Genomic DNA, 10,639 nt, shown 5'->3' with positions numbered 1-10,639 from the left:
TATTTTCCAGCTTGGATTGATTCTCTTCGTCACACTCAGGTACACCTATCAAACGTAGATTAGGTCTTTTCACATAGTCCCATATTTCTTGGAGACTTTGCTCTTTCTTTTTTATCCTTTTTTTCTCTAATCTTGTCTTCACGTTTTATTTCATTAAGCTGGTCTTTGACCTCTGATATCTTTTCTTCTGCTTGATCAATTCGGCTGTTAAAACTTGCGCATACTTTGCGAAGTTCTCGTGTTGTATTTTTCAGCTCCATTAATTCACTTATATTCCTCTCTAAATTGTGTGTTATTTTTAACATTGCGTCAAACCTTTTTTCAAAGTTCTTAGTTTCTTTGCATTGGGTTAGAACAAGTTCTTTTAATTCCCAGAAGTTTCTTATCCACTTTTTAAAGCCTGCTTCTGCTAATGGAACACAGTCTTTCTCCATCAGGCCTTGTTCCGTTGCTGATGAGGAACTGTGATTCCCCTGTAGAGGGACAGGCATTCTGAGTTTGGGTATTCTCAGCCTTTTTAGGCTGGTTTCTTCCCTTCTTTATAGATTTATCCATCTGTGGTCTTTATAATTACCGTCTTTATAGTTGGGTTTCTGAATGGATGTCCAACTTGTTGATTCCCGGCGCTAAAATCTGAGCAACCCCCTGCGCCGGCCAAAACAGTGGCGTTAAGATTGATGGTGCTTTTCTGACTCTGCACGAGAACCGCCGCACCAAGGCAGCGGCAAAACCGCCTCACCACAAGAGTCGCGCTGGCGACCCCTGGGGCTCCTCCGCTGCGAATCTCCTGGTGCATGAGCAACAAAAATTGATCTGAAAGTGTGGCGTCCTCTCGTTCTCTGCGCTTTCAGTGGGAGCTACAACCCTGAGCTGCTAGTGATCAGCCATCTTGGATCTCTCTTTGTTACATGTGAACCATGGTTTGCTGTGGCTGTCCCTCATTTGCCTTAAAATAGAGTTGTTCCTGGAGCTTTGCAGAATGGGCCTGTCTCAGCATCAGTCACACACTTATGAACATCTGTGACCTGTAATGCCTTTACCAGGTATTAATAGGTGCAAAGAAATAGAACTCAAGGCCCTTGTCCTCAAGGAACTAACTCCCCAGCTGAGGAAACAAGGTGTTAATCTCTTAAATATTACTTAAATTCATGGCTATGTATTTTTAAACACAGGATCCATTTAAATACAGGGTCAGGCGATCCAAGAATTTCAGAAGTGAGAAAGCTTCACACAGCCAGTTACAGAGTCAGGGTCTATGGGGCTGTGGGAGGTGAGCCAGCTTAAGGGTGGTGGGAATTGGGTTTTGGAAGCTGGATGGCCCTCCTGAGCCTGGGAGAAGATCAGGGAGGAACAAGAGCGCAACACAGATCGTGGAGCGAGAGCATCTGCCATCAACAGCTGGGAGGAGGATGCCACAAAGCAGCAGGGGAGAGATGCTGAGAGCAGAGCACTCACCCAGCAGCGGCCTTCCCTTTGTCTTCGTCAGGTCATCTCACTTCTGACTTCAGGCTTTCCCCAGGTCATAATGTAACCAGGCAGCTTAAATTCAAAATGCATTTTAAAACTTTTTTTCCTTTCTCTTGGATTTTAGTATATAACCTTGAATCAAACTGCAGAAGCCTTTTCCCCTTAGCCTTAGAATAGATTCCACTTCCCTCCCTTTCTCACCATATATACACCGTTCACATTTATCTGACTGTGTGCCAGTATCTAATTGTGTTCTTTCTGGGAAATTCCAGGGGCTCATCTTGAGACAGACAGACAGACCAAGGCACTGGAGACCCAGGTATAAAGTTCCAGAGATGACTTCAAGGTGGCTAGTCAACAACACAGCCATTGTTGAGATGAGGCCAGCCCGAGATCCAGTTGGACTGGGACCCAAGACAGCCACCAGAACCAGACACACAGACACACTACTCAGCACCATTGTTGCATGCCTTCCTTATCAAGTTGTCCTGTTTTAAACCCCTGCCTCCCCGCCCCACACCACAAAATTGAAGTGGTTGTTTTGGATAGGAATCCAGCCACTTCCCCTGGACTAATCTTGGTTAGTAAAAATCACTTTCTTTATGCCAGACCTTACCCCCCTTTTTTTTCTTTTTGAGACAAGGTCTCCCTCTGTCACCCAGGCTGGAGTGTATGTAGCTGAGACTGCTGATGTGCCACCACACCAGCTAATTTGTTGTTGTTGTTTTTGGTTTTTTGTTTTTGTTTTGTTTTGTTTTGTTTTTGATATGGAGTCTCACATGTCGCCCAGGCTGGAGTGCAGTGGTGTGATCTTGGCTCACTGCAACCTCTGTCTCCTGGATTCAAGAATTTCTCCCACCTCAGCCTCCTGAGAAGCTTGGATTACAGGTGCCCACTACCATGCCTGGCTAATTTTTTGTACTTTTAGTAGAGACAGCTTCACTATGTTGGCCAGGCTGGTCTCGAACTCTTGTCCTCATGATTTGCCTGCTTCAGCCTGACAAAGTGCTGGGATTACAGGTGGGAGCCACTGCACCCTGCCTAATTTTTGAATTTTTTGTAGAGATGGGATTTCGCTATGTTGCCCAAGCTGGTCTTGAACTCCTGAGCTCAAATATTCTGCTCACCTTGGCCTCCCAGAGCACTGGGATTACAGGCGTGAGCCACTGCAACTGGCCTGCCAGACCTTACTGTTGTTCACTGGACTGCAAGCAGGGAGCATCTGAACCTACATTCCATTACAATAATGCTACCAGGGATTCCAGAAATTCTACCTCTTCCAGAAGTCCAGCATTTGGATTAATATTAGAATTCTACTGCATGTGAGCTGTCTTTTGTGTCCCTTCTGACATTCTCAAAGCCCACCTTTTGCTCTGCGGCATATGGGATGAGGTGACCAGCTGAAACAACCAGCTTTGCTCAGGTGTAACCCAACAGCAGGCTCAGCTGAACCCAGGGCGGCTCCTCCCTTCCTGAGCCACTCTGCTGCCACCTGGAGGGAAGCTCAAGGGAGCTGCCCAGACGTTTGACTCTTGAGTGCAGGCCCGGAAGTGCCAGGCAGTTAGCATCCCTAGGCCAGACCTTGACCAATGGGAAACTTGGGGGCTGTGCAGCAGATACATGCTCCCCTCTTCTGTACTTTTGGCTGACAATTGTGAGGGCTTTTTACACATTTCTTCATGGGGCCCCCAGAGAACGTGAACCACCACTGCCCATTAGGAGTGACCCCCTTTCTAACACATTTCCTGGACTGGCTTTTCCTCCTTCTGTTTCATTCTTCCCTGTCCCCAAATAAACAACTCTTCAAGCCCAAATGAAGACATTTCTCCCCAAAGAAAACTGTTTAAGCTTTTTCTTTTCTTTTCTTCATTATAGCACTTAACCTTTGTTTCAGGGTTAATTATTGAGCGAAGAAAAGGCTAATTCTAGTTCTGTACATATTAGTCACATATATCTTCTGCACTAAATTAATGGGATGAAATTAATCATGATTGAAAGGAAACAGAAGGAATACAAAATAACTCGTGGAGTGTGAGAAAGGAGAAATTTTGCACTGGCTTTTAATATATTTTATTTTTTTCCTCACTGGGAAAATATGCAGTTAGCCTCAAGAACCAATGCACAATCAAAACCTACTGACTTTTTTGTTTCTTAACCAGGATTTATGTAATTTGTATATTAAATGAAGCTAGACTTTTCTGGCAGTGCTGTCACCACCAACTCCCAAATTCTGGCTGGAAGCAGTATCATTTACACACAATCATGAGTTTCTGCTACTTAGTTACATTAAATTAATCCTGTGGTTTTGAGCATGAGAGAAGACCCTGGTCTGCCCTGAAAAGGCCTTTAATGACTGTTTTTGTCCATAAAACAGTGGAAACTGTGTTGCTATTCAAGAAAAAATGTGGTCAGCGGACTGTTTCATTTATTGCTAAAGCAATTCTAAGTGTTTTATTTCGTGAGTTGATTTTCTGAGTAGTTTGTGTCTTAATAAAGATTTTTTTAATCTAGTATTGATACATTCTTTAAGGCTTGGGAAACAAATATTAATTAAACATACAATGATCCTTGTAATCTTTGGCACATATCCATTTTTTTCAGCTTAACATTTCTGAGGCTTTAGCTACTTCACCTGGTAAATATTTTATAAACTATCTGGGAAAGTTGTTGACTGTCTTTCAATGGTACTTATTTAAAACAGGGTAGATTTTCAGCTGAATGTGTTTCAGTGTAGTCCTACAAGACAGAGGATAAATGTATCTCTCAGAGAAGAAAGGCTGGCAGGCAAAAACACTTTCACTGAGGTCCTGGAATGGAAAACAATTTTCATAACAATACTAAGATGTTACTTGCCTTATTTATTCTGATTCAATCATAACTTTATGGTGGAGTTTTCCAGAGGCTACATGACATGTGATGTTGCAACCACTCCAATTGTCCCATAGAACTGATGTTTATGGTTTCTTTGAATGACAGAAATTGATCCTCTTCCCAGCCTTAAAAATTGAGAAAGTTACATTTGTCTTATCTGCGTTCCTTTCTCAGGAAACCAACCATTGGGCCTGGCAGATAATAGCAAGGAACTGAAACTTACGAGATCACTGCATCTAAACAATGCTTACCTAACCAACCACCTGCTTCCTGCTGACCAACTCCTCTTCCTTAACTCTCCCTAATTCCTGTTCTCCTGCATGTAGTTACATTTCTTCCCTGCTGTATAAACCCTTGGTTTTAGTGGATTAGGGAGATGGATTTGAGACTGAGCTCCCATCTCTGCTACAGGACCCAATTAAAGTCTTCTTTCAATAATAATGGTGCAGTGATTGGGTTTCTGTGTGGTGAGCAGCAGGACTTAGACTGAATTCCTGGTGTTTTGGTAACAGTGTCACAAAAGATTGGATGAAGAAGTAGATAACAGGAGTCACCTATTTTATAAGCTAGACATTACAGAGATTAGCAAAAATGGAAAGCAATGCCACTTTTCTCACTAATTTTTAAGTAGTTATTCTTTATTTAAAATGTTACTTATGTCAATATATAATGGGTTTACTATGAGTTGATATTTTTAAAATTTGTTTTAATTTCTAATGTAGTAGATATTGATAGACATACCTTTCTTTTTTGAGACAGGGTCCCACTTTGTCACCCAGGCTGATGTGCAGTGGCATGATCACTGCAGCCTCCACCTCTTGGACTCAAGCAATCCTCCCACCTCAGCCTCCCAAGTGGCTAGGACTACAGGCACACACCACCATGCCCAGCTAATATTTTTGATTTTTTATAGAGATGGGGTCTCACCATGTTGCCCAGGCTGGTCTTGAACTCCTGAGCTCAAGTGATCCATTTGCCTTGGCCTCCCTAAGTGCTGGGCCTACGGGTATGAGCCACTGCACCCAGCCAACATACCTATTTAAACAAAGGGTTTTGTTTGTTTGTTGTCACTCAATATATTTTAAGAGCAAAAATGGATCCTGAGACCAAAAAGTTTAAGAATCACTGGTATAAGGTAAACAGCAATGGCTTTGAATCGAGACAATCCCGTCACTTACTAGCCACCTCTCCACATGCCCCACCCCAGTGTGCACACATGCACGCACTGTAAACACACACACACACACACAAGCACTTTCTCATCCCCTACTTAAGCAAAACATAAACAATGTAGTTTCACGAGTAAATATCTGACTCAACAAAGCAATTAAAAGAAAAAATTCCCCAACTGAGTAATTACAATGGACTGAATGCCTATATCCCTCCAACGTTCATAAGTTGAAATCCTAACCCCTAGGGCAATGGTATTTGAAAATAGGGTCTTTGCCTTCATTAATGGGATTAGTGTCTTTATAAAATAAGTCTCAGAGAGGCCACTAATTTCTTTCCTATGTTTAAAGACAGAGAATACCTTTTGTAACTGTAAAGGGGTAGGTTATAGGTATTCACATTTATTTACATAGGCATAAAATACTTCTAAAAAATATACAAGAAAGCAGTAACATTGATTGCCTTTGAGGACAGAAGTTGGAGTTGAAGGAAATAAAAGAAGGAAGATCTTGGAATTTTGAACCATGTGGAGTTCTTGGAACTTTGAGTATATACTCAAATATAAAATAAACTAAAATACAAATTTTAAAAAGCCAACGCAAATTTGCCTTCTGTCCAAAGTATCCCCAGATACTCATCCAGACCCACATAGCCCAACTGACGTTTGACTGTTGTGTCCTTTTTCATGGAACTCACCTTTCTCTACCACATTAGAAGTTCTTTGAATGAAATGACCACCTGCATACTTTAAGTCTTGGAGTTCCCTGTTTTACTTAACACAGTACTGGGCATAAAGCAAATGCCCAATGAAACGAGTTTATTAACTGATAAGCTTACTCCCAAGGGACTGAAATCCTGGCACTGAGCCAACTTTCCTTAGCAAGTAGCCTTTTGTAATGAAAATATGAGATTGGGTCGGCCAAGTGGACGACTTGGCACGTTCTGATCAGCAAAGGAGACGTACACACACAAAAATCTCTTTTTAAAACATTTGATATTTTGTATTATAAAAAAATAACAGAAGCAGTCATCACAGAAAAGATAAATTGTTTGCTGGACTCTCTACAAGTATTTGATAGTTTGGAGCCATTTTTACTTGTTGGCATAACAGAGGGAGCATGGTGATCTTTCCAACACTGGGGCCTCTAAGAACTTAATCCAGTTGGGAAATCAAGGGAACTGGGAGATTTTCCATAATCATGTAATTTATTTGTCTCCTTTTTTGGATACATTGGAGATGCTGAGTGTTTGCAGAACGATCATTTAGAATTCCAAGGGATTGTATACATGAAGCAGTAGCAGTAATATGTCAGCATCACATGATTGAAGATCCATCTGGCCTTCCTATCAAGTGAGGATGACTGTGGTAACATAAAGACTCTTTAGGTTTCAGCCTAGGCCCTTTGTTTCCAATCCTGAGAACTAAACTTTTGGAATAAATCTCTACTATAGATCCTAAAATTGGTCCCTTTATTTATTTATTTATTTATCATTTGTCTTTTAGAGACAGGCAGAGTCTTGGTATGTTGCGCAGGGTGGACTTGAACTCCTGGACTCATGGGATCCTCCAACCTCAGCCTCCTGAGTAGCTGTGACTATAGGCACATGCCACAGCACCTGGATCAAATTTTGTACTGAGTAGAAGGTAGTTGGCATCACAAAAACAGGGCTTAAATGCTAGCATAGAAAGTAAATCAGTAGGTGAGAGGATTTCCCATCATTTGAAGAGGATGTCACCCAAAAGTTGCAAAGTGTCCCTACCTGGGTCCCTCCAATCAGGGGGGAAACACTACTGATTCACACAAAGTGTCATCAACAAGATGCTCTGCTTCCCAGGCCTATTTTCATTCTTATAAGGTCAACGATGCTTAACTCAAATAAATGACTGCTGGAGGGTAAAATTTCAGATGATGAGCCATTTAGAATTTTCTACTTTCTCTTACAGATTATCCACTAAGTTTCCTCTGGCTCTTTACTTTCTTTACTACAACTGCAAATTCAAATGATGAAAGTGTGCATGTTTAAACTTAGAAATTGTCGGAAGAGAAATTTTTGTTTCATTCAAATTTGTTGTTTAAACATTTACAAAAGAGAAGCAGAGAATTGCGATCACCAGTTTGAAAGCCGAATGCTGTTCCGACTTTTTATTGTTTTCAAGAACAAAAGACCTTTTTGTTGGAAACATCAGAGTTGATTTTTATGTTTGGGTACATTAAAGAGATAATGACACGTTTCTTGCATAAACTACCATTGTGTCTCACACCAGCCTTTCTGATGTTTCATAATTTTCTGAACATATTTCAGAGTTATTGGCAAACACAAAACTGCAATTTAGATGGATATCAGAATAATTTTACAATTTTCCTCATGTTTTAAACTGAAAGTCATAAAACACCACAGAGGAAATCTGCCACTTGTGATGGAGCAAAATCTTTACTTGGATTTTTTTGCTTTTGTTTTTTGAGACGGAGTCTCATTCTGTTGCCCAGGCTGTAGTGCAATGGTGTGATCTCGGCTCACTGCAACCTCCACCTCCTGGGTTCAAATAATTCTCCTGCCTCAGCCTCTGGAGTAGCTGGGACTATAGGCGTGCCCTACCATACCCAGCTAATTTTTGTATTTTTAGTAGAGACGGGGTTTCACCGTGTTAGCCAAGATGGTCTCGATCTCTTGACCTTGTGGTCCACCTGCCTTGGCCTCTTTTGAGAGTTTGTCTCAACCAGATTTCTTAGTTCCTTTGTTTAGTCCCTAAGTCATAAACATGTTTATCCTTTAGCTTAGTTTATCAGCGTAGATGAAAAAGCACTTTAAGAAATATTTATCATTTCTTCTAAATTAAAGCTGATTCCCTTCTTTAAAAAGAGGCACTTTTCTAACTTCAAATGTTTGCTTCTCAGAGAAGAAGACGTATGATTCTGTTTCCCCACCTACGAGGCCAATGTGTGTGCCTCCTCTCCTAAACCATCATGACCCCACTTGGGCCTGCTCACCAGATTGTTGGATGTTGAAAGGACCTGGTGTGGGGCCAAGACGCTTTAGGAATCTCTGCTGTGCTCATGCCAAACTCTTGGCAGGAAACTGGGCTGAGCGCTCCGGGCCCCAGTGCTGGAGGCTAAAAGATCGGGCCCTTCTATGATGCCTGGCTCCTCACCAGGCAGAGTTGAAGAGGGGCTCTCTTCCATTGCTGAGATTCTGCCCCCCTCTCTTGTGTTGTTTGAGAGAGCTATAGCCAATGACCTCCTACGTGGCTACTATTTCTAAAGCATTGTTTATTTCATCATTTATTTATTTATTTATTTGAGACAGAGTCTCGCTCTATTACCAGGCTGGAGTGCAGTAGCACTATCTCGGCTCACTACAACCTCCGCCTCCTGGGTTCAAGTGATTCCCCTGCCTTAGCCTCCTGAGCAGTGGGAGTACAGGCATGTGCCACCACACCCAGCTAATTTTTTGTATTTTGGCAGAGACAGGGTTTCACCATGTTGGCCAGGATGGTCTCGATCTCCTGACCTCGTGATCCACACGCCTCGGCCTCCCAAAGTGCTGGGATTACAGGCGTGAACCACCACACCTGGCCTAAAATTTCTATGTAGGGTGTTTTATCATATACATAGCATATTTAATCACAGTTCATGTACATAAATATATACAGTTTATAAATATGTAAGGAATATTCACGTGTAAAAATATTTTCTAATGAGAGTTCCCAATCAAAAAAGTTTGGATATCACTGTTCTATGAACAAAATTTCTAAAAAAGGTTTCTATGCTTTTTTCCCAGAAGCAATTAAAAAGCTTATTTCTAAGACACAAAAACCAACTTGAAACGGCTCCAAGCGGCCAAAGACAGGATAATTGGAGGATTCATACAATGGAGTGAAACATATTAAATAAATTTAAAATGGATACATTCATAACAATATGAATGTATCAATTTTTAAAAATTGATACATTCGTATTATTTAAATAAACACATTGATCACCTTTAAAGGATGTTAATAAACCAATTAATTATTCTGAAAAGAATCAAGCATTGAACCTGACTTTCTTGTGTGAGCTGTATCTTAGGGTACCAAATACTTAATGAGGGAAGTTTCACTCCCTCTCTTACTCCCTCTCCACACATACGTACTCAAAGAATAATGGCATATCATCATTTGGCAAATCGCAAATTAAATAAAATACAGGCTATGACTTTCAGTAGCCACTAACATCACAAGAAGAGAAATAACTGAAGATGACGTGCGTCCCAAAGGAACACTGAACACCGCCTGTGACACTGTTCTGCCAAAAACTCAAACCTGAATCAGATCAAGCATCTAAATCTAATAACCAAGTTTTAGGAACTACAGAGGCCTGCAGAACACCGTGGAGTACAATAAGCAAAGCCAGACTGTGGCAGACTCAACTGGAAAGATAACCTGTTTTTTAAGCAAATCTATTTCAAGACAAAAGAAGCGAGAAAGAAAACCTATAGCTTAAAAGAAACTCAGGACATGTAAACCAAATGCAACTTGTGGACCTTTTTTGTATTCTCATTCAAATAAATCAAAATTTTTAAAACTTGTAGGACAATCAGGGAAATCTGAACACCAGATAACAGGTTATTATTATTATTATTATTATTACTATTTTTGAGACGGAGTCTCGCTCTGTCGCACAGGCTGAAGTGCAGTGGCGCAGTCTCGGCTCACTGCAACCTCTGCCTCCCAGGTTCAAGCAATTATCATGCTTCAGCCTCCCACGTAGCTGGGATTACAGGTGTGTTCCACTGCGCCTGGCTAATTTTTGCAGTTTTATTAGAGACTGGCTTTCACCACATTGGCCAGGCTGGTCTCGAACTCCTGACCTCAGGTGATCTGCCTGGCTCACCTCCCAAAGTGCTGGGATTATAGATAACAGGTAATATTAAACATTGTTAAGGTTTTAGGTGTGATCATAATTTTATGGCAATTTTTTTATGTCTTTCTCTTTTAGAGACACTTACTAAAATATTTGTGGATAAAGTAATACCATAGCTGGCACTGGCTTCTATAAACTCTAGTGTGGGGAAGGAGAGAGGGGTGCCTTCTGTAGTCTTAGAAGGTAAAGATGAAACGAGAGTGGGCACAATTTTGTTTGATTGTTTTAGC

General features: G+C 41.2%; 1 long non-coding RNA gene across 1 annotated transcript in view; it reads left to right on the top strand.

Annotated features, from left to right (window-relative positions):
• LOC116538482 overlaps positions 1–2,080 on the top strand; it is a 17,296-nt gene extending 15,216 nt beyond the window's left edge. The window contains exon 3 of the long non-coding RNA XR_004263650.1: positions 1,740–2,080. This is a non-coding gene — a long non-coding RNA (uncharacterized LOC116538482). The remainder of the gene's footprint in view (positions 1–1,739) is intronic.
• The last annotated feature ends 8,559 nt before the right edge of the window (positions 2,081–10,639 follow it).

Source organism: Sapajus apella, unplaced genomic scaffold (genome assembly GCF_009761245.1).
Source record: "Sapajus apella isolate SASKATOON/1434 unplaced genomic scaffold, GSC_monkey_1.0 scaffold4, whole genome shotgun sequence".
NCBI classification, from domain to species: Eukaryota; Metazoa; Chordata; class Mammalia; order Primates; family Cebidae; genus Sapajus; species Sapajus apella.
This window is presented reverse-complemented; position numbering and strand designations above follow the sequence as displayed.